This window comes from Rhinatrema bivittatum, chromosome 9 (assembly GCF_901001135.1).
Source record: "Rhinatrema bivittatum chromosome 9, aRhiBiv1.1, whole genome shotgun sequence".
Lineage (NCBI taxonomy): Eukaryota > Metazoa > Chordata > Amphibia > Gymnophiona > Rhinatrematidae > Rhinatrema > Rhinatrema bivittatum.
The window spans coordinates 75,400,280-75,427,044 of NC_042623.1; the positions used below are offsets into that span (position 1 = coordinate 75,400,280).

General features: G+C 44.0%; 1 long non-coding RNA gene across 1 annotated transcript in view; it reads left to right on the top strand.

The window, feature by feature from the left end:
- The window catches only part of LOC115098476, a 115,716-nt gene extending 92,265 nt beyond the window's left edge, over positions 1-23,451 (top strand). Inside the window, exons 2-3 of the long non-coding RNA XR_003858527.1 lie at positions 21,974-22,179; positions 23,251-23,451. This is a non-coding gene — a long non-coding RNA (uncharacterized LOC115098476). The remainder of the gene's footprint in view (positions 1-21,973; positions 22,180-23,250) is intronic.
- The last annotated feature ends 3,314 nt before the right edge of the window (positions 23,452-26,765 follow it).

Below are 26,765 nucleotides of genomic sequence, written 5' to 3' on the forward strand. Positions count from 1 at the left end.
TGGATAACTTTATCTGAGTATACTCAAATATACAGGTAAATTTAGCTAAATATTCGGGTAATGTTATTCTGGTAACCTGATCTGTATAACTTTACTGCTCACTGGCACACTTACTATGAGCTTCTAACTACATAGAGTGGTGCTATATAACTTGGCTGGTCCATTCAGTTGGGCACATGAAGTGGAGTATAATAATGTTTAGTGTATAATGTTCAATTAAAGACTGTGTTAATGAAGCTCATAGCAAAGTAATGGGGCATCAGGGGGTGCACTGGGAAACAATAAAGAAGTCCAGATTTCCTATTCAGCATGTGTGGCAGAATATCTATGAGGTGGGCCTAGTTTACTTAAAAAACCAGCATGTAACCATCTAGAACATCAAATTGATCAAAGTGAGGATACAATGATTATGTTTCAAACTGTATCGGAAAAATTCTAAAACTAAACTAATAGCCAATACAAGTTTACTGTCACCATACAATCCAGACGCAGTAGTAAATCAGCGAGAACTTATACTTTCATGACCTTCATAATAGGCATCATCGTAATTGCTTTTGCGTTTATAAACTCTGCCTTATATTTAATCATTGGTCATTTCAGTCCCGATTTGAACTGATATTTAGCTTGCATATTTTTTAAGAATTTTTTCTTGCACTTAAAATTAAATGTCTTTTCTTAAAATATATTGTGCTGAAAATTTGCACTTATCTTTGAACTTCGTTATTCCTCATCTGCAATCATTGTTGTGTTGCTGTGATTCACAAGAAACAGATGACCCAACACTGGACCGTGTTTCGGACTGCTGTAGAAAATCTTCAGTCCTTTGTCAAGGGTGGTTAATTCTGCGTCAGGAAAAAACCCCACATTTCTCTGAACATACTACTTAGTTTTAATAAATGATACAATAAACCTAGACTACAGTTAATCCTCCAACTTTTCCAGTATCTTTGTGTACTGTTGCCCCAAGTGGCTTAAATGCCTCTATTGAGTGGTATTCTCTGATGTAGTAGATCAAACGTCAGTATAACGTCAGTGATTGAATTTGCATATTAGGCGGAACTTAAGTATCCCTTAGGATTTAAGAGTTTTCCGGTTGGGTTCTGGATGTCAAACATATCAAAAAATGCCGGGACGCCATTGTGCCTGAGAATTTCAAAATGAATGAAGAAATGTGAGTACACAAAGATACTGGAAAAGTTGGAGGATTAACTGTAGTCTAGGTTTATTGTATCATTTATTAAAACTAAGTAGTATGTTCAGAGAAATGTGGGGTTTTTTTCTGACGCAGAATTAACCACCCTTGACAAAGGACTGAAGATTTTCTACAGCAGTCCGAAACACGGTCCAGTGTTGGGTCATCTGTTTCTTGTGAATCACAGCAAGACAACAATGATTGCAGATGAGGAATAACGAAGTTCAAAGATAAGTGCAAATTTTCAGCACAATATATTTTAAGAAAAGACATTTAATTTTAAGTGCAAGAAAAAATTCATAAAAAATATGCAAGCTAAATATCAGTTCAAATCGGGACTGAAATGACCAAATGATTAAATATAAGGCAGAGTTTATATACGCGAAAGCAATTACGATGATGCCTATTATGAAGGTCATGAAAGTATAAGTTCTCGCTGATTTACTACTGCGTCTGGATTGTATGGTGACAGTAAACTTGTATTGACCATCTAGAACATGACATGATGTCAGAAGTTTGAACATTAGGAGAGTCTGGCAGCCTCATTGAGTGCTTCAGTGCAACAAGACAGCAAATCGCGACCCTCCTGCAGGCTTGAACTTTGCTGATCCAGCACCCTGGTCCTGTCGGATGCCAGCAGTTTTCCAGATACAGGATGGCAATGAAGCTGAATGTAGAGAACGGGGTGATGGAAGTGCACACACTCATTTACACTATGGGAACAAACATTGAGCACATCTTGAACAGGTATAAGAAGGTTCTGGAAAAGTATGAGACAGAGGCATCAGAATGGGGGGGGGGGGGGGAGGGGAAGCTGGCCCTTCCAGCAAAATTTCCTCAGGACATCCTGTGCTGGGCTGGGCAAGTAGCAGCTGTCCAGCAGCAGGAAGAGGAGAGCAGCTGGGCATTGGCTGTGTCCTCCACCTCTTCTTTTCGGGACCTGACAGCTGCTTTGAATCACATTGGATTCTGCACAGCTGCATAGTTCAAAGCTGCAGTCAGGGCAGGCAGCAGAGAAGGAGGATGACGTGGCCTGAGCATGGGAGGGGAAGTAATGAAGGATAAGGGGAGAAAGGAAAAGAGAGAGAAAGAGAAAGTGAGTGAGATGTGGCTTGTGGAGAGAGGGGGTGGGAGCAGCAGAAGAGAAGCGGTGAGAGGGGAAGGGGGCAGAGCTTGGCTGGCTTGGGCTCCAGCCATAAAGGTGTTCTGCTGCTTCTGGTATGAGGGGAGTACTTTATACCCAAATGCAATATAATTTATGAGAGGGCAAAGTTCCAAAGGCAATCTCAGGTAGTTGTATGAGCTGGCTAAAGATTGTGACTTTGTACCTGCTAATGAGGACCAGATCCGGAACGGACCAGTGATTGGAATTCAGGACAAAGGCAATGTCTCTGAAGCTGCACATGCAGCAGGATCTGGTATTGTCCACAGCCACAGAGATGACTAGGTACTCGGAACTGGTTAAAGCACAGAAACAGGACTCAAACACGCAGAAAACATGTAATATGGCAAACGTAGGCCTCAGAGCAAACTATAATACCAGAAAATGAGAAAATGTGCAAGGTGTGGTGGAGATCATCTGTCCAGCAATGCATGCCCAGCCTTTAGGCAGAACGAGCAATAAGTGCCAGGCAATTGGCTACTTTGCAGCACCATGCCTCACTAAGCCCATCCAAGAAGTAGTCACACAGGAAAGTGAGGAACCTTGGTTTCTATGTTCTGTGCCATGAAAAATAGGCAATAACAAAAGGACTGGGAAGAAGTTAGCATCGGTTCAAGATCCATTGTGATAGAACAAACTGCAGGTACACCAATGAAATTCCAATTTGATTTTGGAATAGATACCACTATCCTACCTGCATCTGCATATGACTGACCTTGTAGAAAACCTCTTCTGAAATCAGTTAACCTGACTTTGATGAACCCAGGCCAAAAGGTCAATCCATGGCACATACTCACCTTGACACTTGTGATGGACCTCAGGAATATTCTTTGTATCTAACGATAGTGGATTCAGCAGGAAAAATCTACCAAGTAGAGGAGCAGAGTGACTTATTTACTGATCCAATGACAAAATTGCCTTTGGTGAGGTGGAACAGGAGAAGCCAGTCAAAATTGTCTTAAAACAAGAAACAGAATCTTACAGCATAATGAGTTCCCATCGTATTATGATATCCCTACAACCAAAGGTCAAGGTAGATCTGAAACATGGAAATGACAGGTGTGATTGAAAAAGTAACTGAACCAAATGGCTGGTGTGCAGCTATGGTCCCAGAGACCAAATGAAATGGAAGCATCCACATATGCGTGGATCTAATGAATCTCAATGAAAATGGGAAAAGGAAGTAATTCATCTTTCCCTCATTAGAAGAGATGACACCCAGGCTAGCAAGAAGAGCCATATTCTCTAAACTTGGCACATTCAGTGGATTTTGGCATATGCTATTAGTTGTGAAGAATGCCAGACTGAGTACATTCATAATGTCATAGGGACGTCACAACAACTGTGACATTAACACTCCAAGGCTTAGAGTGTGGGATATGGCAAAAAACACAGTTGCATGAAATCTCCCAAGAGCCAGAGTTCAGGGTATGAAAACAGAAGTGTGGCTTTAAAACCCCCAAGGCTTACAGTGTAAGGTATGGCAATCAGCACAGTGACATCGAACCCCCAGGGCATTGAGAGAGGGGCAAAGGGCACCACCAACAGTGGGAGACGTAGGCCAGGATCCTAGAGTGGTACAAGAAAACATAAAGATAGAGAAATAGAAAAGAGGTGGAATAGGAGGAGAAATTTGCAGGTTTTTTTCTTGTATTTCATGTTTTATTTTAGAGGACAATAAACCCTACTAGGGATGTGAATCGTTTTCCATATCGTCTTAACGATAGAAATCGTGTGGCAGGGCAAGAAAATCGTCTTAGGCACGATTTTTTAGTTAAAAAATCGTTAAAAATCGTTTTTTCCGATTAGTGCGCACTAACGGGAGTTAGTGCGCACTAACTGGGAGTTAGTGCGCACTAACTGAAAATGATACAATTTGACACTTTTCAGGTCAGTTAAGGTCAGTTTAGGAATGAATATGTATTCCTATTGGCTGCCCTCTTATTTATTCATGTTACCAAGTTTCCTACTGACAGTATATGGGGGATGGGAAATGGAAACAGTTGGTAGCTTGACAAAACAAGTAATGTGATCAGTCAATGTGACTAGAACTTGTGCCCTAACCCTGATACCAGGGGTATTGTGATCTTCCTGCACACAGTGCCCTATCCCTATTAATACCAGGAGTGTTGTGATCTTCCTGCACACAGTGCCCTATCCCTAATACCAGGGGTGTTGTGATCTTCCTGCACACAGTGCCCTATTCCTGATACTGGGGGTGTTGTGATCTTCCTGCACACAGTGCCCTATTCCTGATACCGGGGGTGTTGTGATCTTCTTGCACACATCCCGGTATCAGGGATAGGGCACTGCATGCAGGAAGATCACAACACTCCTGGTATTAATAGGGATAGGGCACTGCATGCAGGAAGATCACAACACCCCTGGTATCAGGGATAGGGCACTGTGTGCAGGAAGATCACAATACCCCGGAGGAGTGAGGGTCAGGCAGCTCCCCCCTGTCTGTGAAGCCAGCCTCTCACTAGTAATGCAGGGAGGGAGCTGTCTCAGACTTCACCATCCTCCCCCCCCCCCCTTACCCACACACCATTCACTAGCTGGGACATGGGGGAAGTCAGGACTGAGGGTCAGGCAGCTCCCCCCTGTCTGTGAAGCCAGCCTCTCACTAGTAATGCAGGGAGGGAGCTGTCTCAGACTTCACCATCCTCCCCCCCCCCCTCACCCACACACCATTCACTAGCTGGGACATAGGGGAAGTCAGGAGTGAGGGTCAGGCAGCTCCCCCCTGTCTGTGAAGCCAGCCTCTCACTAGTAATGCAGGGAGGGAGCTGTCTCAGACTTCACCATCCTCCCCCCCCCCTCACCCACACACCATTCACTAGCTGGGACATGGGGGAAGTCAGGAGTGAGGGTCAGGCAGCTCCCCCCTGTCTGTGAAGCCAGTCTCTCACTAGTAATACAGGGAGGGAGCTGTCTCAGACTTCACCATCCTCCCCCCCCCCCCTCACCCACACACCATTCACTAGCTGGGACATGGGGGAAGTCAGGAGTGAGGGTCAGGCAGCTCCCCCCTGTCTGCGAAGCCAGCCTCTCACTAGTAATGCAGGGAGGGAGCTGTCTCAGACTGGTATCAGGGTTAGGGCACTGTGTGCAGGAAGATCACAACACTCCTGGTATTAATAGGGATAGGGCACTGAAAGAGATGACTGTAGTAGATTGAATTAAGATCTGATGTTTCTGCTCTCCTCACACCAAACAAAAACAACACACAAGCAGAGAAGCCCTTCTTACAAAGCTGAGCTAGTGAGTTAAGTAGGAGGAAAAGTAAACATACTGGTGCCAGTGTGGCTACTTAAAAAATACACTTACCAACAATCAATTACATATATTTGAACTGTGTACAGTTCCAGCCAGGACCACCTTTCTAAAATGCACAGTGATTGGCAAATTCAACATGCACTAGCATTTCAGGTGCCTGCTAACAAAAATAATAAACAAACAAGTTCTAGTCACGTGAGTGCTGATCATTACATTACTTTTTTTGTCAAGCTTCCAACTGTTTCCATTTCACATCCCCCCAACCATATTGGTAACATCAATAGATAAGAGCACAGCCAGCCAATAGGAATACATACATACATATTCATTCCTAAGTGACCTTTACTGACCTGGGAAGTGTGAACACTTTGTTTCATTTTCTGTTGGTGTTCGTTAGTTTCCAGTTCCATTTCCCATCCCCCCCAACCATCCCCTCAGTGGTAACCTTGGTAACATCAATAGATAAGAGGGCAGCCAGCCAATAGGAACACATATTCATTCCTAACTGACCTTCAGTGACCTGGAAAGTGTTTATTTGTATCATTTTCAGTTAGTGCGCACTAACTCGAGTTAGTGCGCACTAACACGATTTAACGATTTTTAACGATAAATCGTTAGAATTTCTATTGTATCGTGTTCTATAATGATTTAAGACGATATAAACATTATCGGACGATAATTTTAATCGTTGAAAAACGATTCACATCCCTAAACCCTACTATAACTAATAGGAAACAGAAAATGAAATAAAAAAGAAGGGATAGTGCGGTGAAAGGCAAGAGGAAATGAGAATGGGCAATGGAAGACTGATAATAAATGGACTGGCCGATCTGAAGATAGACAAAAAGAAAGGCGCCAGCCATCCAGTGCTCCTACCATGTGACAGGGGCCGGCCAATGGCATGGATTCCCTGTCACATGGTAAGGGCAAAGGGCCATCGGCGCCATTTTTATTAACGCAGCCGATGGCCCAAGAGCGGGAGATCGCTCCCCGCGCCCCCACTGGACCACCAGGTAATTTTAAAATGGTTTTTGGGGGTTCGGGAGGGTGGGGGAGGGTTTTTTTGTTATTGGATCGGGCCAGATGATAAAAATTTTAAGATTTTGAATCAGAACCGGAACCGATCACATTCCGGTTCTGATTCACATCTCTAATATATAATTCCTAAATCAAAGTCTCAATTTACTTGACAACATTAGCAAGAGAAAATCTTTATGAAAGAACAATCTCTTTATACTTCTTCTGCTCAACCAATTTAACAGACACATTTCAATATTGAAGAAAATTACTTTTGAAAAAAACATTTCTTTTCTCCAACCAGACTAAATATTTTATAGTTTACACCAAAGGAAGTCATTACAGCGAGAGACTTCTTGCAGGCATTACTGATATAATAAAAAAAAAAACAGCTCACCTCTCCTTCTCTTTCTTTCAGGCGGTAGGTGACAGTGGATGTAGAGGAGGAGAAGGACTCAGGAGCTAAGTCAGGAGGAATTTCAGGAGATACATTGCCAGACTCAACAGCAGGCTATACAGGATGGAAGCACTCTGATATAAAGACATGTTACATACTGAAAGTATACTGAGAGGGGGGTGGGCAGGGAAATGCTGGTGCCTTCCCTTGTCCCAATCTCATGCTTCTGTGCAGCAGTGTCCGATCACTGCTGATGGTGCCCTCGGAGTGCCTGGAAACTGGAAGCAATGGCAGGGGTTAATAGAGTTTGGAGGGGTGTGGAGGGCTGCATTTCTCCAGTGAGGGGATGCTAGGCTACAGAAAAGATGGCCTGAGTGCAGTGGTGGGCCTCTCCTCTTCAGTCAATTTGAAAAGCCCTACGCGTGCCAAAGCCTGGAGATACGCGCAAGACTCAGCCGGCTGCTCGTCACGTGGATTTTAAAACCCATGCAGGTACGCACGTATCTCCCAGTATGCGCATAAAACTTTTTCTTACCAAAAGAGGCATGGAAGGGGCCTGGTCTGGGCGGGCCGGAACTGCACCATGAAGTCTGTGCGTAAGTGTTTATGTGCGCAAGCGTGCGCCAGGGTCCCCGACCATGTAGCTATTCTGCTATGGATGGAGTGTAAGTCGTGAAACAAAAAAAAACTAGGCTAGTCAGTGGGATTTTAAGCCTCGGGGCTAATAGGGAAAAGGGAGGCAAGTTAGCTAGGCAGTTTAGGAAGTTCTCTCCTTTACTGGGTCAACTGTAAACAAAGTTGGGAAACAGGTAATTGCGTTGGTGCGTGTAACTACTAAAATTACCCCCACTTACGCACTCGAGGCACCATATGCACACAGATGTGTGCGCCAGTATAAAATCATGCTCACATGTATGCATGTATAGCCAATATTATGACGTGTGTATGTTATAAAACCGCCATGTCCATATGCGCCTGCCGGCAAACACACTCATATGTGCGCTCGCACGCAGGTCTTTAATTTTACTTCTATGTGAGGCCATTCGCATCAAAGCAGAGCTTAAGGATCCCACCTGTGCCCATGAAGAGGAGGGAGCCTCTCTTTGCAGTGGTGGCAGTGTTGCTGGAGGCAGCATCAGTGTGGGTGGTGTAGCATGCAAGGAGGCAGAACCCTGATGGACAGTGGTGGAGCAAGAGGGTAAGCAGCCAAAGGGGTATGTTGAACTCTGGTATTGGGATGCACAATCCAGGGTGGTGGTGCAACAAGGGGCGTGGGGGCTGCACCTAGGAGCTATTGTATACCAGGCAGCATTCCATGTTGGCAGCGGCTGGCAGCTCCCTGGGTCCTATTCCAGCACCTCCTGCTGCTCCACATATTGTTTATAAATCATTTCCTTGGGTGAGAAAACTACCATGAAGCATTTGTAAAGCACTAGTAGGCATGGACAGAAATAGATTTCTTTTACAAGGGGGTTCTGATCAAGACTCTTTACACAGTTACAGATAAATCTACTGCAATGAAAATGTAGTGTCATACATAATTCACCTGGCATCTTTCTGTCCTTTGGTGGGCAAATAGGAAAAAATAGCAACTGTCATAAAAAAATAGTTATTTGGCAAAAAATGTACAGTATATGTCATGGCTTGAGAAAAAGATATTTATAGTAGGGTGTGCACTTACATTTTTTTATGTTTCATTTTATATTTCATTCTATGTTGTTTTGCTTTTGGGATTGTTCTCATTTTATTTGTGATTTATTTATTTAAAATGGAATAAACAAAACAAATGGAAAACAAAAAAACAACAGAAAACAAAATGAAAGGAAGAGGCCAGCACTGTCAAAATTTAAAACCCAAATCCTCCCAGATTTTTCCCATCCCAGACCCATTTTACCTTCAGGTCGATTCAATAAAGTCCGTGGGGGGAGCCGGCACCCTGAGGCGAGCGCCCGCTCTCCCAATGTGCGCCCAGGCACCTTTCCTGGGTGCGCGATTATTTAAATTAGGGCCCGCGCTAATTTAAAGTGCAAGTGGGAAGACTTTTTTTTTTTTTAAAGAAGTTTTGTTTTTTGTTTTTTTTGGGGCCTCCGACTTAATATCGCTATGATGATTTGCATGTGATGAGCGCTATTAATTTCGGGGGGGGTTGGCCGCGCGTTTTCCACGTGCTATCACCCCTTCTAGTATAAGGGGTAATAATAGCTCGTCAAAAACACGCGGCCAAACGGCTCAGCTGAGCGCACCATTCTGTATTGGCCTGTCAGGGGTCTAGATGTCCAAATGGGGCAGAAGAAATTCCCTGTCAAATACAGGGTTGGTATTTATAAAGGTGCTATTGAGGGTTCCTGACCTGTGAAGACACAACTGTGGGTAAGCAGTGGGGAAGGGAGTCCAGGGGGGATGGGCTAGTGGCCAAACAGGACTTTGTTTCATTTTTTAGAATCATGATTTTTTCAGCAAGGGAAAGTATCCTCAAGGGTGGATGCTACTGCCGTTTTTCTTTTAAACAAATGAAAAGCAAACAAAATTTCATTTGTTTTCTTTTGCTCCATTTTCAAAATGAAACAGGAAATGTTGAAATTTTCTGTTTTATTTCAAATAAAAGCACATCCCTGCAAAAAAAAAAAAAGTTAGTTTAACCATGGAACTGAGAGAAAATATTGGACTAAATTTAAGGATCGGGAAAAATTAGAGCAAAAAACACAAATTAAAATGCTACAGGTTTGGTTGCAAGTTTGAAATAGCTTATCATTTTTCCCATGCTTAATCTCCTGCAACCTCTGTAAAGGAAAATTATCCCTAGAAAAATGTATGAAGAAAAAATCTTGTATAAAATGCACTTTTGAATAAACAACAACTGAACATTTTAAAACATCTCACAAAACAAAAGGAAAAACAAAACAAAAGTAAAAAAAAAAAAAAAAAAAGTCAGGTCTGCAGCTAAGAAACCTTTCCCCTCCCAATGCCTTCCCCTCAGCCTCCTCATCTCCACTGGACCCTCTGGTTGAACATTCCTTCATGGGGTACGAGCGATCACCAGTGGCTCTTGCCCCACAGCTGCCACTATTGCACATGGTGGCAACGGTCCATGGCCAGCACCACTGTACATTTTTAGCATAGGAAATGGTACCAGCGAGGGCCCAGGCCTGGCCAGCAGCACTTTGTATGGCAATAATGCATAATGGTGCTGGCCTTGGTCTGTCGGCAAAATTTGCAATAAAGTTAGCTGTGCAATAGGAACAACGGGGGATCAGTCTTGCCCCAGGAAGAAATTCTCAACATCAGGGTGACTGGGCATGGGGAAAGGGGCTGGAAAGGATTTGAGGAGGCCCTGGGTGTGGAAAGGGGTTTGGTGTCAGTGTCAGCCTTATTTATTTTTAAATGAAATAAAGAAAATTGTGTTCATTTTTCTTTCATTCTGCTTTAAGAACGGTATGAAAAGAAACAGAACATTTTGATAAAATTTCCCATTTCAGTTCCAATGAAAGGGCACTAATAAAAACTATTTTAATTTGCTGATCTACCCAAATATCCATCTGCCTCAGCCTCTTTTTCAGCCTCAGATTTGATGACTTCACCCCTGTGTTATTATAATGACAATAATAGTGGCAAACAACCCAAAAAAGATTACCTTAATTGGCATTAGAATTGGCCTTTCTTTATAATTTTGCAGTTCACTACTATCCAAAAGCACTCAGTGATGGGGGCTATTCATTGGGAAAATAAGCTGCGTTTCCATCCTCTATATTGCTTAAGTTATTTCCTGGTTGTGATATCTGTTATTGACGCATCATTAGAATTATCACTTATCCATATTATTCAATTATGTATCATGTATACTGTCGTTTATGGAATAGTTTGGAAAGTTTATTTGGGAAGGAGGAGAAAAAAGAATAGCTAAAACAGTAGCTTACCTTAGTTCTGGCACTGCCTGCTTCGTGTCACGCCAACCAATATTTTCCATCAGTGATGATAGTCATACATGTTAACATGAATATTATACAAGACAAGGCAATTCAACTCATCGTGAAGAATGATTATAAATACCCTTAATTTTTTTTGGGTCTAATAATAAATTCAATACATATTAAAGCCTAAGGCAGTGCCTGCTAAATTAGAGATGTAGTTAGCTGGGTTTAATTGGGGTTAATACAAGGTTGGGTGACAGGCCTTAAAATTTGTTGCCTCAGCAGGAAGATTAATTTCATTTATTCTTTTTCTCATGTCTCACTAGCTTCCTGTCTTTTCTGCCTGTTATCTCTATCATGCTGCTGCTGTCACTCTCCATTTACTTTCTACTCACTTATTTGTTATCTGCAAATCTGTCTACACATTTACTCAATGCTACATTACTTTTTTCCTCCTGAACACTTTCACAAATATTATACTGCTGTTAAAATGGTTAATTTAACTTAGCTCAAATGCCAAAGAGCGCTGCATTTAAGAAATTAGAGTTATACAGCATCAGATCTCTGTAATCACCTCTAGTTAAATATCAAATTTAGGCCTGGATTTTCTAAGGTAGCAGACCTTAGAAAATCCGGCGATAACGGGGGGGGGGGTGGCGAAGCGGAGGGTGGGCCTGCGAAAGCCGGCAGCGATTGCACCTCCGTGGTGCTATCGCTGCCGGCATTCGCACACAATAGCGCCATCGTAAAAGGTGGTGCTATTGGGCGCGAAACTGGCGGCGAAAAGGGCCCTTACCTTTTCGCCGTCAGCAACGTCTTCGCAGAGTCGGCCCCGGTGCTGCCCCGACTCCTCCTCTTCTGGGGCCGACTCCGCCCCCATTCGGTGATCGCACGCGAAAAGGGACTTTTCGCATGCGATCGCTTTTGAAAATGACCCCCTTAGTTCTTAAAAGAATTATTACAATTTTAATGTTTTATTCTGATACTTTATTATAATATATATATATATATATATATATAAGCCCTAATGTTTTAAGAAAAGCTGTCAGAGGAATCAGATAGTTAAAATGGCAGCATCTTCTTGATAGAGCATATCCACAATTATTAGCACGTCTCTCCACAACTTGTGAGCAAGTTTTTTTTTTTTATCAAGATCCCAAGAAATTTATGAAGGCCTTCAAAACATTCTTATTCATTGAGGTTTTTCCACCTGTAGCAGATTAGTCATAATCCTGGCACTTGACATGTACTGGCAATGACAGCACACCTCAATAGCGCATATCTGTTAGTCTGTTGTATGTAATGATTCATTCTCGTGTGTGTTTTTATAAACCCTGCCCTGAACTTTGGAGGGAGCAGGTACGAAGTGATTTTAAATACCTAAATAATTACACATACTTACTTTTGGGAGCTCATATAGTCATTCAGGGCAGTGTTTCTAAACCACGGGTCCGAGGACTGGCGCCGGTCCCCAGCAGCATTTCTGTTAGTCTGTGGAGTGAGGGTAAGGAAGAAGCAAGGCCTGACAGCAGCCTCACATATTGCACTGCACCCTGCTCTGCAGAACTGTTATGTCCAACTGGGACCAGTCCTGAGGCCCAATCTCTGGAAGGGAGGTGAGCACCCCCACCTCCCGAATAGAGGCCAGGAGGAGAGGAGGTGGGTTCAACAAGGGGGGCCTGAGAGTGGGGCAGCTGGCTCATTAAACATGCAGCCCAGAGAGTGGGCCTTAAACCTGGCAGGAACTAGGAAAAAAAAAGTCCACGGGACAGGAGTATGAATGGTAGTTTTGCCAGCTGGCAGGAAGTACTGGCAGGGGAAAGGGAGGGATATTTTTTTCTTTTGTTAAGAATGAGACGGTGACAGACTGTGAGAAGGAAAGACAGAAGAAAAGATCTTTTTTCATTGATCAACTGGAGACTGGACGGGAGGGAGAGAAGCATAATTTGCTTCTCTGAGGACAATATTATTGGCTGACTGGTAGCGGGAAGAGGGAGGGTGGAGCTTCTTTTTTAGTTTTAATTAGAACAACTTTTTTTTTTTTTTTTTTAGAAACCTATTTTCTTAAACTAGCAAGTTACTTTCTAATAAAGGACACAGACCAGCTGCAGGGCTGACCCATTAAATTAAAGAATGTGTGAAGGAAGGAATATACCACCCCATTTAATTTTTCTGGTAATCTCTTCCCATCTACTTCCTCTCCCCTCCCCCCCCCCCCCCCAATCCGCTCATCACGCAGCACTGCCTTCAGGAATGTAGCGAGCCAGTCTCTGGCATACACGATGTTGAGAAAAATTTTATTAACTTAAATTTACACTCCCTTTTTTCTTCTTGTCCCAGATTCATCCCTTTGAATGCATAATGCAGCAAAATGGGGTTGCCCGGAAGACTGAATTGGCCTGCTACATCCCTTCTGAAAAAGGGGATCTTGATTGTTCTATTACTGTCCCCTGCTCTAGTTTAATTTCTGGTCACGTGGCAGCACACCACATAGAGAGAGCAAAAAGCCATGAAACAGACTCGAGGTTTCATTTGAAACTATGGAAACATACTTTTCTTGAGGTAACTGAATTCAGTAGGGATGTGCAGAGCAAAATTTTATGTTCATATTTTTTATGTCCGAAAGGGGGTCCCACATGCGGCCAATATGGACATAAAAAAAATCCAATGAGTTGGGTATATGTACATATGTGCAAAAAAAAAATTTAAACCCCCTCACCCTCCTTAATCCCCCCCCCAGACTTACCACAACTCCCTGGTGATCGAGCGAGGAGTGAGGACGTCATTTCTGCAATCCTTGGCGAGAAGCATGTGACGTCGGTGGCACGTCGAGTGATGCGGCGTCACGTGATTCCCGGCTCGTTCGCGCCGGACGGCTCGTTCGGCCCAAAAAGAACTTTTGGCCAGCTTGGGGGGGCCTCCTGACCCCCCCAAGCTGCCGGGAATCACGTGACGCCGACGTCACGTGATTCCCGGCAAGTTCGCGCCGGACGGCTCGTTCGGCCCAAAAAGAACTTTTGGCCAGCTTGGGGGGGCCTCCTGACCCCCTCAAGCTGGCCAAAAGTTCTTTTTGGGCCGAACGAGCCGTCCGGCGCGAACTTGCCGGGAATCACGTGACGTCGCGTCTGAGTGACGCGGCGCCACGTGATTCCCGGCGAGTTCGCGCCGGACGGCTCGTTCGGCCCAAAAAGAACTTTTGGCCAGCTTGGGGGGGGTCAGGAGGCCCCCCCAAGCTGGCCAAAAGTTCTTTTTGGGCCGAACGAGCCGTCCGGCGCGAACGAGCCGGGAATCACGTGACGCCGGCGTCACTCGACGTGCCGCCGACGTCACATGCTTCTCGCCAAGGATTGCAGAAATGGCGTCCTCACTCCTCGCTCCATCACCAGGGAGTTGTGGTAAGTCGGGGGGGGGATTAAGGAGGGTGAGGGGGTTTATATTTTTATTTTGGCTCAACAATCGCGATTTCCCACATATCGAACATATCTATGTTCGATATGTGGGAAATCCGATCGTTTATGTCGAATCAATTTTTTAAGTAAAAAAAAAATATGAGTTGCGTTTTACTAATGCGGTCAATCCGAATGCACACCCCTAGAATTCAGTTACATTGAACTAACAGCTTCGTATTACCAGTTCTCTGTATAGAATTAAGGACATTAAGAAGAAGGCTCAGGAGCTGAGACTCAAGGAAGGGGAGTGGATGGATCAGTTACGTGCCTGACAGAAGGAGCTCCGAAGTAAGTTCAGGGAGATGTCAACAAGGTCTGTCAAATTGCTGTTTCCATCACTGGTCCCACAATTGCCCTGCTATTCTACAAGGCCCTACCTTTGCCTACAGCATCAAGAAACAATTATGTACATCCTATCCCCTGGCTCATGGGCAGCACTATCACGAAGCAGTACTTGTTATGCACTCACAGGTTAAATATTGGACTCAAGGGGGTGTTAGATGCTATTCCTTAAACTATTACCTGGGAAACTCTTTATCTCCCAATCAACAGAAACTCATAGACTACCAGCAGCTTCCTGGCCCTTGATGGCTTGCAATCTAGGACATACCTCAACACAAACCACCCAAACACAGATCTTACCTTGGAGCCTGAATTACTAGCTAGGCAAATTGTTTTCAAAAATTGCTTTATAGATGCTTCTTTACCTTAGGATACATATCTATGGCCTTTCCACCACCTATAGGACATGGGTGTCCCTCCGCTAGGAGCTCTTACCATCATCTCCAACTTTCCTACTTATATAATGCTCTCTAATTTTTTGTATGATGCAGCACATTGCACCCCGGATCATACGAGTTGATGGACTGACACATATACACTTTTTGCTTTCTTCACAGAAAACACCAGCTCCTGAGGAGAAGGAGGAAGAGAAAGAAGACGAGTTCCCGGCTCCTCCTGCTACTGCAAGAGCTGTGCCTTCCACAGGGAAGCAGCAACCACCACTAGCACCAACATCAACCAGCTGTGGACCCTGCGGCGGCAGATCAGCCACTCCCCCTCCCCCCCAGCACTGGAAGCCCTGGGCTTAATGCAACATCTAACTCTCTCCTCCCCTTTCAGTCCCTGGACCTCACTGGTCCTGAAGCTGCTCAGCTATTGCTGGGTGTGGAAGGTGATGACCTCACTGTGAAACTCCCACCTGATTCAGCACTGTATCCCTTGGCTGTAGAGGCCACCTCAGTGGCACCTGCTCCAGGCCAAAGCAGAAGATGGAAGAGGAACTTATCAGGCTCAGAGTCAACCTCAGAAGGTTGGTGGGGGTGGTGAAATGACTTGCCCAAGCTCAAGAAGGATTCACAACAGCTCTTCAGTTTATTGCCATGAGGCTACTATCACAGCCCCCGAGGCCATTCATGACCTGGCATCCCAATGTTCCTGCACAGTTTTTGTTAATTTAAATAGATTTATCCCTAATTTTTCCCACTCCCACTTTATTTTGTAAATAGTTTAAACAGTTTTATTTTATTTAATAATATTATTATAAATGTTTTATATAATTTTCTTTCCTGTGTGTGTCTTTTTTCTTGGATGCTTCATTTGGATCATTTCTACCCCTAGTAAATTCCCTTTCAGGATTGCATATTGCAATCACTCCCTCCCACTTACTACCATGCTTATAGCTATCCATAGAGGTCTGTACAGTTACTAACATATAGGGTCATTCATCAAACCGTGTTAAGGCGTTCTCGTGGGTGTTAGGGCCTGTGATAAAAAATGCATTGTGAGATGGGTATGCAAATTTTTAAATTTTAGTCAAAAGAGATAGTTTGGGCAGAATTTTTGAAAATGTGGGATGTTTAACGTTGCGTATAATAGCATATCGCATGTTTTAATGCCAGAAATAACTGCACCTTTTTTTTTGGCTCTCCGATATGCCCAAAATGGGATTTGCGATAAATATCACAAATCCCGTTTTAGGCAGGAGAGAGAGAAAGAGAGAGCCTCTGGGGTGTCACACATACTAGCCAACTATTTACATCATTGAAGGAGGGTCAACTAATAACTCAAAGTGGGGTTTCGGTGGTGGTCTGGGGGGGTTTGGGGGGGCAGTTTTACATGCACAGTCAGATGTTCGAACAGCACAGTAGACATCAGTGAAGATTTGATGTGATTTGGACTGATGAGAGGTACACAATATACTCTTGTCCTAGCTTGATAGCAGCTTGGTAGAGAGTGCATCAAACTAGGAGAAGCAGCACATATAGCAGGAGCTGAAGGGCATGTGTGAAGAAATCAAGACCAGACTCTACAGTGTGAAGGGAGATGCTGCTGAAGATGCCACCCTGTCAAAATACAAAGGATCCAGCTATATGTAGAACTCAATGTAGACTTGCTTACTTGCAACCGTCATACTTAGCCTCAGTAGTATAATGGCTTATAGTGTCAAGCCCATGTAACTCTGGGCTTGAATAATCATAGGTTGCTGTAAGAATTTAAGAAGCAAACACTGTGTAAACACTACAAATGTTTGCTCTAAACGTTTTCCACCAGCCAGGGGAGTAATACTTCCTGAAGTGCACGCTCCAACACGGCAGTGTTTCGGAGTGTCAGACTCCTTCCTCAGGGAACTTCAGGGAGGTGGTTTGCTGGTGCAATTTTTGAAATGATGTTTCTGGTCATTCAAGAAGCGGTGCAAAACACTGGCTGAAATCGGTGCCCCGAAAGTGAGCAGCCTTGCCGAGATTCTTGCCGCTAAAACTTTTAGCGGCAAGAATCTCGGCAAGGCTGCTCACTTTCGGGGCACCGATTTCAGCCAGTGTTTTGCACCGCTTCTTGAATGACCAGAAACATCATTTCAAAAATTGCACCAGCAAACCACCTCCCTGAAGTTCCCTGAGGAAGGAGTCTGACACTCAAACACTGCCGTGTTGGAGCGTGCACTTCAGGAAGTATTACTCCCCTGGCTGGTGGAAAACGTTTAGAGCAAACATTTGTAGTGTTTACACAGTGTTTGCTTCTTAAATTCTTACAGCAACCTATGATTATTCAAGCCCAGAGTTACATGGGCTTGACACTATAAGCCATTATACTACTGAGGCTAAGTATGACGGTTGCAAGTAAGCAAGTCTACATTGAGTTCTACATATAGCTGGATCCTTTGTATTTTGACAGTTTCTGATTTTCAGCTATCCTGAGTTTCTTTGAAGATGCCACCCTGCCAGCTTTGGCAGCATGGAATGCTCCGTGATATTTGATGCCTCCCTGGATGCAGCATCCACCGTCCTGTTTAGTGCCTCCCCATGAAGGAGTTCCTCCTGCACCCATTAACAGCTCCCCCTCCTTTTCCACCAACATCTATAATGGTTCTGCCTCCTTGCATGCAGGGCCGGCGCGAGGCATTAGGTGGACTAGGCAGTTGCCTATGGTGCCAGAAGTGGGCAGGGCACTGTTGCTGGACACGAAGGTGGTATTCTTTTTAACGTGAAGGAGTTGGGCAGCAGATTTGAATTTGTAGGACCTGCATGTTGGGATGCATCAGTCAGCGAGGTAAGGGAGTTCTGGCGATGCGGTCACTGTGACTCGTGGGAAGAATATGAAGGAATATGACATCACCATGACATCACCGCCTAGGGTGGCTGGACACCCTCACACCGACACTGCTTGTATGCCAACTCTATCTGCATTGATGTCGCTCAGCAACACCACTATCATAGGGCGAGGCTCCCTTCTCTTTGAGCGCACAGGTGGGTTCCTCATTTTCTGCTGTGATTAGGATCACTTCACCTAGTGTGGTGGCTGAAGAGGAAAGGTCCACTATTGCTCCCAGTCCATTGCCTCTCCAGACTCACATCCCCTCAATGGAGCAACACAGCCCTCCAGGCCCCATCAACATCTATCAACTTCCGTTACTGCCCCAGGTATCCATGTCCTGTGAGGGCATGGTTAGTAGCGATTGGACATCACTGTGGAGAAGCATGCGATTGAGACAGGAAAAGGCAGAAAAGCTTCCCCAGAAAAATAGGGAGGCCAAGGAAACATTAACTGTATAGATTTTTCTGCACATCTGTCACTCATGTAAATAAATGAACCTTCCTTTTCTAAAATGCCTTTATATTGGAGTGTTTCTTTCTTGTGTAGCCTGCTATTGATTCTGGTGATATATCTCCTTCAGTTCCTCCTGACTCAGCTCATGTGCCACCTCTTTCTCCTCTTCATTCAGATGCTCTTCTACTTCTTCTAGGGAGGCAGACCTTTGGTATTTGAAAGGTTATAAAGCATGTAGTAGATTAAAAGATCTCACAGACTTTAGTGGGACTGTAGAAAAGGCATCTCCCCAGATCTGTCCAGGTAGAAGAATTGAGTTTTGAGTAGGCCAAATGCTCTTTCAGTAGCTGCCTTGGTCTACCTGTGGGCTCTGGTCTAACATTTGCAGCAGTCAATGGGTTAGCTAGTGGAATCCCGAGCCAGATTTTGAGAGGATATCCCCTATTCTCTATAGGGGAGAAGTCAGAGGAGAGCATGGTTAGATATTTCTTAGTGTTTGGCAGCAGGGTAGTTACCTGGTTGAGGCTGGAGTTCTTCTGGGCCAATACTGTCATTCTATCTAGAATCTGAATGAGACAAAAAGAAGAGGTTAATTGCTGTGTGGTGGGAGTGAGAGGTGCATTTCTGCCTAGAAAGCCCCCAGTGATGTGCCCTTCCTAGAAGCAGTAATTCATGAATATAAGACATTGTGATGTGCCAGGCCTGAGCTTAAACAAGAAATAACAAAATTCTATTAAAATAGTCTAATAAAAAGGAAAAGAAATAGAACAAAAGAGAAAAAGATATCTTGCTAAGGAGTATCTTTCAGCACACACTATTTTTTTAGTTTAAAATCTGTCAATCTTAGAATTTTTACTTTGCTTCCTGAGACTGTTTATATGTTTATTTAAAGGTTCCTGACTAGGATTTCAGGAATGGTGCAGTCCTCTGTGTCCAAAAATAGAAACTTTTAATGGGGTGATTAAAAGTCTCTCCGGAGGTGCATTGCTGGTGTTGGTCAGGTCACCATTTTTCCCTAAATCTGTACACTACCCTTTGTTTGCTTCTATTTAGCTTAATTTTCCTAACTTTATCCTAAATTGGTGACCCCCCTCCTCGGAAATTGCAGGAGGTTGCTGTCATTGATGATGTTTCCTACTTTTTATTCCCAACGGAGCCCTCCTACAGCCTGCACTCAATCAAGGTATTCTTAAAATAAAAAAAAAATGAAAGAGAGCCCGAAGGCACTAACCATTGCAGTTTTTGGCAGCAGTAGCAGGGGTTAGTAGGCTTTTCGTTGTCTTTACTTTCTGTGGCTCTCTTCCCAGCAGAGAGATGCCCCGGTAGTGGATGCCATTACAATTACTGCTGACTGCTGTTGGGAGCTTATCTCTCTCGGTTTCAACTCTTCCTTCCTTGATTGCGGCTCTTCTGTGAAGATGGCCCGGCGATAGAGGCGATCCTGCGTGCCTCACTTCTCATACTGGCCCCTCCTCTCCGAGAATCATGGCTTAGCGGCCTCATGGTGGGGAAGCCCATTTCTATGATACACTTCTGGGTAACTGACTTTTTTATCTGTGTGGCCGGGCCTGTTATCCTGGTAAAGCAGCTAGATCACTAACAAACAGCAGTCGCTCTGCCCACATCTCACCCATCCTCAAAGACCTTCACTGGCTCCCAATATCCCACAGAATTCAATACAAAACCCTTACCCTACTACACAAATCGATACACATCAAAAACACCAAATGGCTTAAAGACGCCCTCCACCACCACCACCACCACACCCAAAGAAACTTCAGATCTAAAAACACCGGCCTGCTAAGCATACCCTCCACAAAGCAAGCCCACCTAACCACAACCAGAGAACGCGCCATATCAATAGCCGGCCCATCTCTGTGGAACACACTCCCTGAACAACTCAGACTGGAGACGTCCACCCAGTCCTTTAAAAAGAATCTAAAAACCTGGCTATTCCAAAAAGCCTTTCAGCCCTCAAACCTAACTCCCCCCCCCCCCCTACTCATACCCACCCCAACCTCACAACAAAAGAGAAACGTCACAATCCCTATTAACCTCTAGACATGCCTGCGTACCTCAATAAGCCCCACCCTGCCTCCCATGTACAGACCCCCCCTCTGTAAATAATGTTTTTGTAACCATAGTTATCGACGTACTGAGATATTGAATCAAATCATCCTGTTAAGCCGTTTGAATCAATTCCGTTTCAATGTTAACCACTGCCAAAAGGTAATTGTACTAACTGTTGACTTCCAAAATATAATTGTACTAACTGTTGAGCTGCTTGAATCAATTCCGTTTCATTGTTCACCACTGCTAAAATGTAATTGTACTAACTGCTGATTTGCTGAAAGGTAATTATACTGTTGATTCGCATAACGTAATTGTATTAACTGTTGATTTGCCTCCTCCATGTAAAATAGTAAGACACGCTCGTCCTACTATTTCTCCACGCCAACATGTAAACCGATGTGATGCACCACAACACATGTCAGTATACAAAAGCAAAGAAATTAAATAAATAAATAAATAAATAAATAAATAAATAAATAAAGGGATCCGGGACTCATGATGTTTTGAGCTCATTTTTTAAGTGCAGACATTAAGCGCGTATGCGCTGCCAAAAGGTCTCTCTCCTTTTATTGTGTGCATTGCAGTTTTCCTCTGATGGGGCAATCCCTAAGTCCTTAGGTGCATATATTATACATGCGCCAAAACTTCTCTTATTTCTTCACCGCGGCTCAGCTTGATGTAGTCCTCAGTCACTTGACTCGGTAGTTGTCAGGTCATGTGGCTTTCCTTTCCTTCCGTGACCCCTTCTCTCATTGCTACTTCAGGGATTTACTTCTTGCCTTGCTTCTTCTGGCTTCATTACTCAGGCCCCTCTTCATAAAGCTGCACCGGTGCCTAACAGCATTGCAGCCTCTGTCTCACAGCTGCAGCTTCTATATTTAGCGGAAAAAGCTTGATAATAGTGCAGTGATCTGATGCCTCAGGTCTCGGCTACACTCCTTTTTTTTTCTCTGTTGCCTTCTAAAGACGCGGCCCACCTTAACTTTTTTTTTTTTAAATGACTCACTTATGGGTTGTTTGGTTCGACCCTACACCAACGTCCCACGGCTGTGCCAGCTCCTCTTCTTTGAGGTCGGGCCTCACAGCATAGTTGATTAGCTCTCTCTTTACTCATCAGGTGTCTTTGTGGCTCTTCTCTCTTGGCATCAATGTCTCTGCTGGACTCTCCTTCAGTGGCAAGGAGAGTTCAGCGGCCATAATTTCTCTTTTCTGTAGGTGCTCAAATTATGCAGTTTACAGATTACACTGGGTCTTCCTTTTAGTATCTACAGCAATGCCCATCTCTTCGTGCCATTCTCTCTCTTTTTTTTTTGCATTTTTTTGTTTTCCCTCTGTACTGTCTTTTTAGCTGGGGTATTTGTTGTACTTCTCATCTGGGCTGGTTGTTATTATCTTTTCTTTTTTTTTTTCTATTCCTTCATTGAACTTGTTTTTCTCCTCTTTTTACAGGTTTTTTTCTCAACTGCATCACAGCCAGGAACTGCTTGATACATATGGAGCTAGCAGACTGAATTATTCCAGCTATGACATCTATAGATGTCTGGACAGTGTTGGTGACCAAATTTTCATGGGCAGTAATGACCTTGACATTTACAGATAAGACATGGCCCCCTGCAGATGGAAGGGTAAAAGTTCTGCTCTAACTGTTGGCATAGGTACAGTATGGTTTTATTAATAAATCTGAACCTGCACACGATTTGCTCCTCTGACAGATCCAAAAATTGTGTTGTTATCTTGTATCTTCTCTATAAGGGGTACATCTTCCTCTTCTTCCTCCTCCTCCTTCTCCTCTGTTCTTTCTCCCTTCTCAAGTGTTGTGCCATGAGCATCCATAAATCAATTTTAAGTTAGATTCTCCATCACTCATGCCTGTCCCCCCAGTATGATCCAGTCTATCCCAGTCACACTCACTCCCACCCTTCCAGCTTGCTGCTGTGTCCACTCACCCAGAGAAGCCAGCTCACCAAACACCAAGTCAATAAACATCATGAAAGTTTGAACTTGGTGCACAAAATAGCTGAAATACATCTACTCGCATAATGTTGATGACATTCACGCTTAAGTCACTTTTAAAATAGCTACTTTTGTGTGTACGTGAAAAACTACACTCCAACATTCCCCTTAACACGACCACTTCTTTCCCCTGCATATTTACTTGCAAAGATGGCTATATGCTCATATGTGAGTGTGGAAAATTAGACGGGTGCACCTATGCACCATATATGCACAAATATGGCCTCTTTTCACATGTAGATCTTTTGAAAATTCACCTCTTTGTGTTGCCCAATATTTGGAACTTGCTTAGGATGATGGACCCTCTAACAGATTTGTTCGATTTCATTATAGTGAAAGGAAACATTCAGGAAATGTTACTTTTATCATAAAATACTCTAACAGTTTAATATTATAGAATTCCATTACAGTATCTAAGTCTTTATGTTAGTAAATATGTTTTATTTGAAATGCCAATTAAAATCTTGTTCCTGCCTTTTTATATGAATCATTAACCAATATTTTTAAAGAAATGAGATGAAAAATTGTAACACATGATCACCAACCCTTCCTCCAGGAAGTAGCTTTCAGTGCTCAGAGTTTATTAGGGCATAATCACAGATGGCAATTATCAGGAACCTAGGATGTCAGGGATTCAGTGACAATATTCCCAATCACTATTGTCATTTGCAACCTGAATTTCAAGGGGGTTTTTTTGTTTGTTTTTTTATCAGGATCTGGATCTAACAACCCCAGCCCAGGAGTGACTACTTGAGTTATGGGTGGAGTCTGTGATTGCAGCCAGGGATTTTCTGACCCATCGCCCGTCACTTTTCCAAAAGAAATATGGATTGCTGCCCAATAATGCCAATGAGATTGTTTTGTTCCAAAATTCCATTCCTATAAAGGAGTCACTTTAAAGATAAAATAAACAAGAGCACTTGTTAAACATTGAAGTAATACATTGCTTCTTTCTAATAAAAGTATGAAAAAAATCCTTTTAATATTTACTAACATTTTTAAAACATAGGTAAGCATGCACACTTTTCCTTTATAAAGATTTATATTGTTATGTTGACTGTCACAGCAGGAGGAATCATTTCACAATTATTGCAACTACTCTAAAAGCAAAGAAATAAACCTGGCTAACTTCATTTATTGCAACTACAGTGTAGCTCCTTGATTAACAGAGCTGCAAACTGCCAGCAGCACTACAACAAATATGAGAATAATATTCTGCAAGCTTGAAAAGGCACCTAAAAACCCATGGCTATAGAATAGCAATTAGAAATACAACCTGTCACATCACCAGACTGAAAATTAGTGATGGGTGGGTTATTAAAGATTAGATTCAAATCCCACTCCCCCTCTTTGAGAAGATGGCAATGGTTTAGACTGACCTAAACTGAAGAGATTTCATCTATGGTTTGGAATCACTCCATGATAACTTGATGTGAATAATAGTTAGCACAAGAGTTCATGACTCCTCAAGTCCTTGGCTGGAAAGAGCTTGCAAAAAATACTGGTTTATAACCATTAGGGATGTGAATCGTTTTTTGACGATTTAAAATATCGTCCGATATTTTTTAAATCGTCAAAAATCATTAAAGAGTACAATACAATAGAAATTCCCCCGATTTATCGTGAAAAATTGTTAATCGGGTTTGTGTCACTAACGGGAGTTATTTGGGGGGGGGGGGAGAAACCGGCACACCAAAATAACCCCTAAACCCAACCCGACCCTTTAAAACTAATCCCTTACCTCAACCCCCAAAAAATGTTTTAAAATCACCTGGTGGTCCAGTGGAAGCCCCGGGACCGATCGCCCGCTCTCGGGCCGTCGGCTGCCACTAATAAAAATGGTGCTGATGGCCCGATTAAAAAAAAAACCCCACCCTGACCCTTTAAAACTGATCCCTTAGCCTCCCCCACCCTCTCGACCCCCCCAAAAACATTTTAAAATTACCTGGTGGTCCAGTGGGGGCATGGGGAGCAATCTCCTGCTCTCGGGCCATCGGCTGTGCTAATAAAAATGGCGCCGGCCATCCAGTGCTCCTACCATGTGACAGGGGCCGGCCAATGGCACGGATACCCTGTCACATGGTAAAGGCAAAGGGCCATCGGCACCATTTTTATTAGTGCAGCCGACGGCCCGAGAGCGGGAGATTGCTCCCCGCGCCCCCACTGGACCACCAGGTAATTTTAAAATGTTTTTGGGGGGGTCGGGAGGGTGGGGGAGGCTAAGGGATCAGTTTTAAAGGGTCAGGGTGGGTTTTTTGTTTATCGGATCGGGCGCAGCCGATAAACAAAAAACCAATCGGGCCGGACGATAAAACTTATAAGATTTGAATTGGAACCAGAACCGAACCGATTCCGGTTCCGATTCACATCTCTAATAACCATTACACTAGTGTCCTGGACTCAGTTTATTTCTTCCCCTATCTATCTTTATTAAGTATAGGTGAGTTACTGTGGATTCCATATTTGAATATGGAGATAGAAGTGCTAGGTCGAGAAAATAAGGGTCCAAAAATCTTATCAAGCCAGGAATAATGGTCCTTGATGCCTCAGTATTGGTTTCATCCATCTGCATTGTAATGGTGAAGGCTGGGACAGATGTTCAATGAGATTAAAAACTAAGAATTCAATTTTCAGAGTTGCTAAGCAGACAAGATAAATGGTTAAGTTTAACTGGTTTCTGTTAGGAAATTTTCAGCTGAACTTAACCAGCTAGTTTTTCAACTGAAAACTTGGCTAAATCTAGACAGTTAAAAATTGCCTGCATAGATTTAGCACAGCTTTAATGACTGCTAGGTTGGCTGGTCAAACTTTGCCAGTTAGAACTGAAAATCAGTGCTGAACAGCTAAGACTAAAAATCCCAAAACAAACAAATCACCAAGCCTGCAATTCCCACTCACCATCCCCAGGTAAATGTGAATCGGTTATTTACTCTTTCAGATAATAGAAGGACTGGGGGGAGGGGGGGGGGGTGGGGTGCATTCCATGAAGTTAGCAGGTAGCACATTTAAAACTAATCAGATAATTTTTTTTTCACTCAATGCACAATTAAGCTCTGGAATTTGTTGCAAGAGGATGTGCTTAGTTCATTTAGGGGTAGATTTTAAAAGAAGCGCGATCAGCCTACTTTTGCTTGCGCATCAGACTCAAGCAAAAGTACGCTGGATTTTAGTAGATACGCGCGGAGCCGCGCGTATCCACTAAAATCCTGGATCGGCGCGCGCAAGGCTATCGATTTTGTATAGCCTGCGCGCGCCGAGCCGCGCTGCCTCCCCCCGTTCCCTCCAAGGCCGCTCCGAAATCGGAGCGGCCTCGGAGGGAACTTTCCTTTGCCCTCCCCTCACCTTACCCTCCCTTCCCCTACCTAACCCCCCCACCCGGCCCTGTCTACACCCCCCCCTTACCTTTGTCGGGGGATTTACGCCTCCCGGAGGGAGACGTAAATCCCCGCGCGCCAGCGGGCCTGCTGCGCGCCGGGCCGCGACCTGGGGGCGGGTACGGAGGGCGCGGCCACGCCCCCGGGCCGTAGCCATGCCCCGTACCCGCCCCCAAAACGCTGCCGACACGCCCCCGCAACGCCGCGCGCTCCGGCCCCGCCCCCCGACACGCCCCCCTCCGAGAACCCTGGGACGTACGCGAGTCCCGGGGCTCTGCGCGCGCCGGGAGGCCTATGTAAAATAGGCTTCCCGGCGCGCAGGGCCCTGCTCGCCTAAATCCGCCCGGTTTTGGGCGGATTTAGGCGAGCAGGGCTCTGAAAATCTACCCCTTAGTGTAGCTGGGTTTAAAAAAGGTTTGGAGGAGGAGAAGTCTATTAACTGTTATAATCAAGTTGTCTTACAGAATAGCCATTGCTATTATTTTATTTTATTTTATTTATTTATTTTATTAACTTTTATTTACCGACATTCGTGAAGCACATCATGCCGGTTTACAATGAACTCAGGCGGGAAATACAATAAAACAATATAACATTAATAGCAATAACAATAATACAATGAACCACAAGGAGCAATAAAATAAGGGAGGATAGGGGAAGGAGAGGTGGGGGAGGATAGGCAGGGGAGGCGGGACAAGGGGAGGGAAGGAGGGTAGGGGGGTAAGGAGGGGTGTGGGGGGGGGGATGAGGAGGGGAAGGGGAAAAAGGCAGACAGATAGATGAAGTAAAAAACAAAATAAAATAGAGGGAACTATGTACAGTTGAAAATATGTACAGGTACCATTAACTTAAGT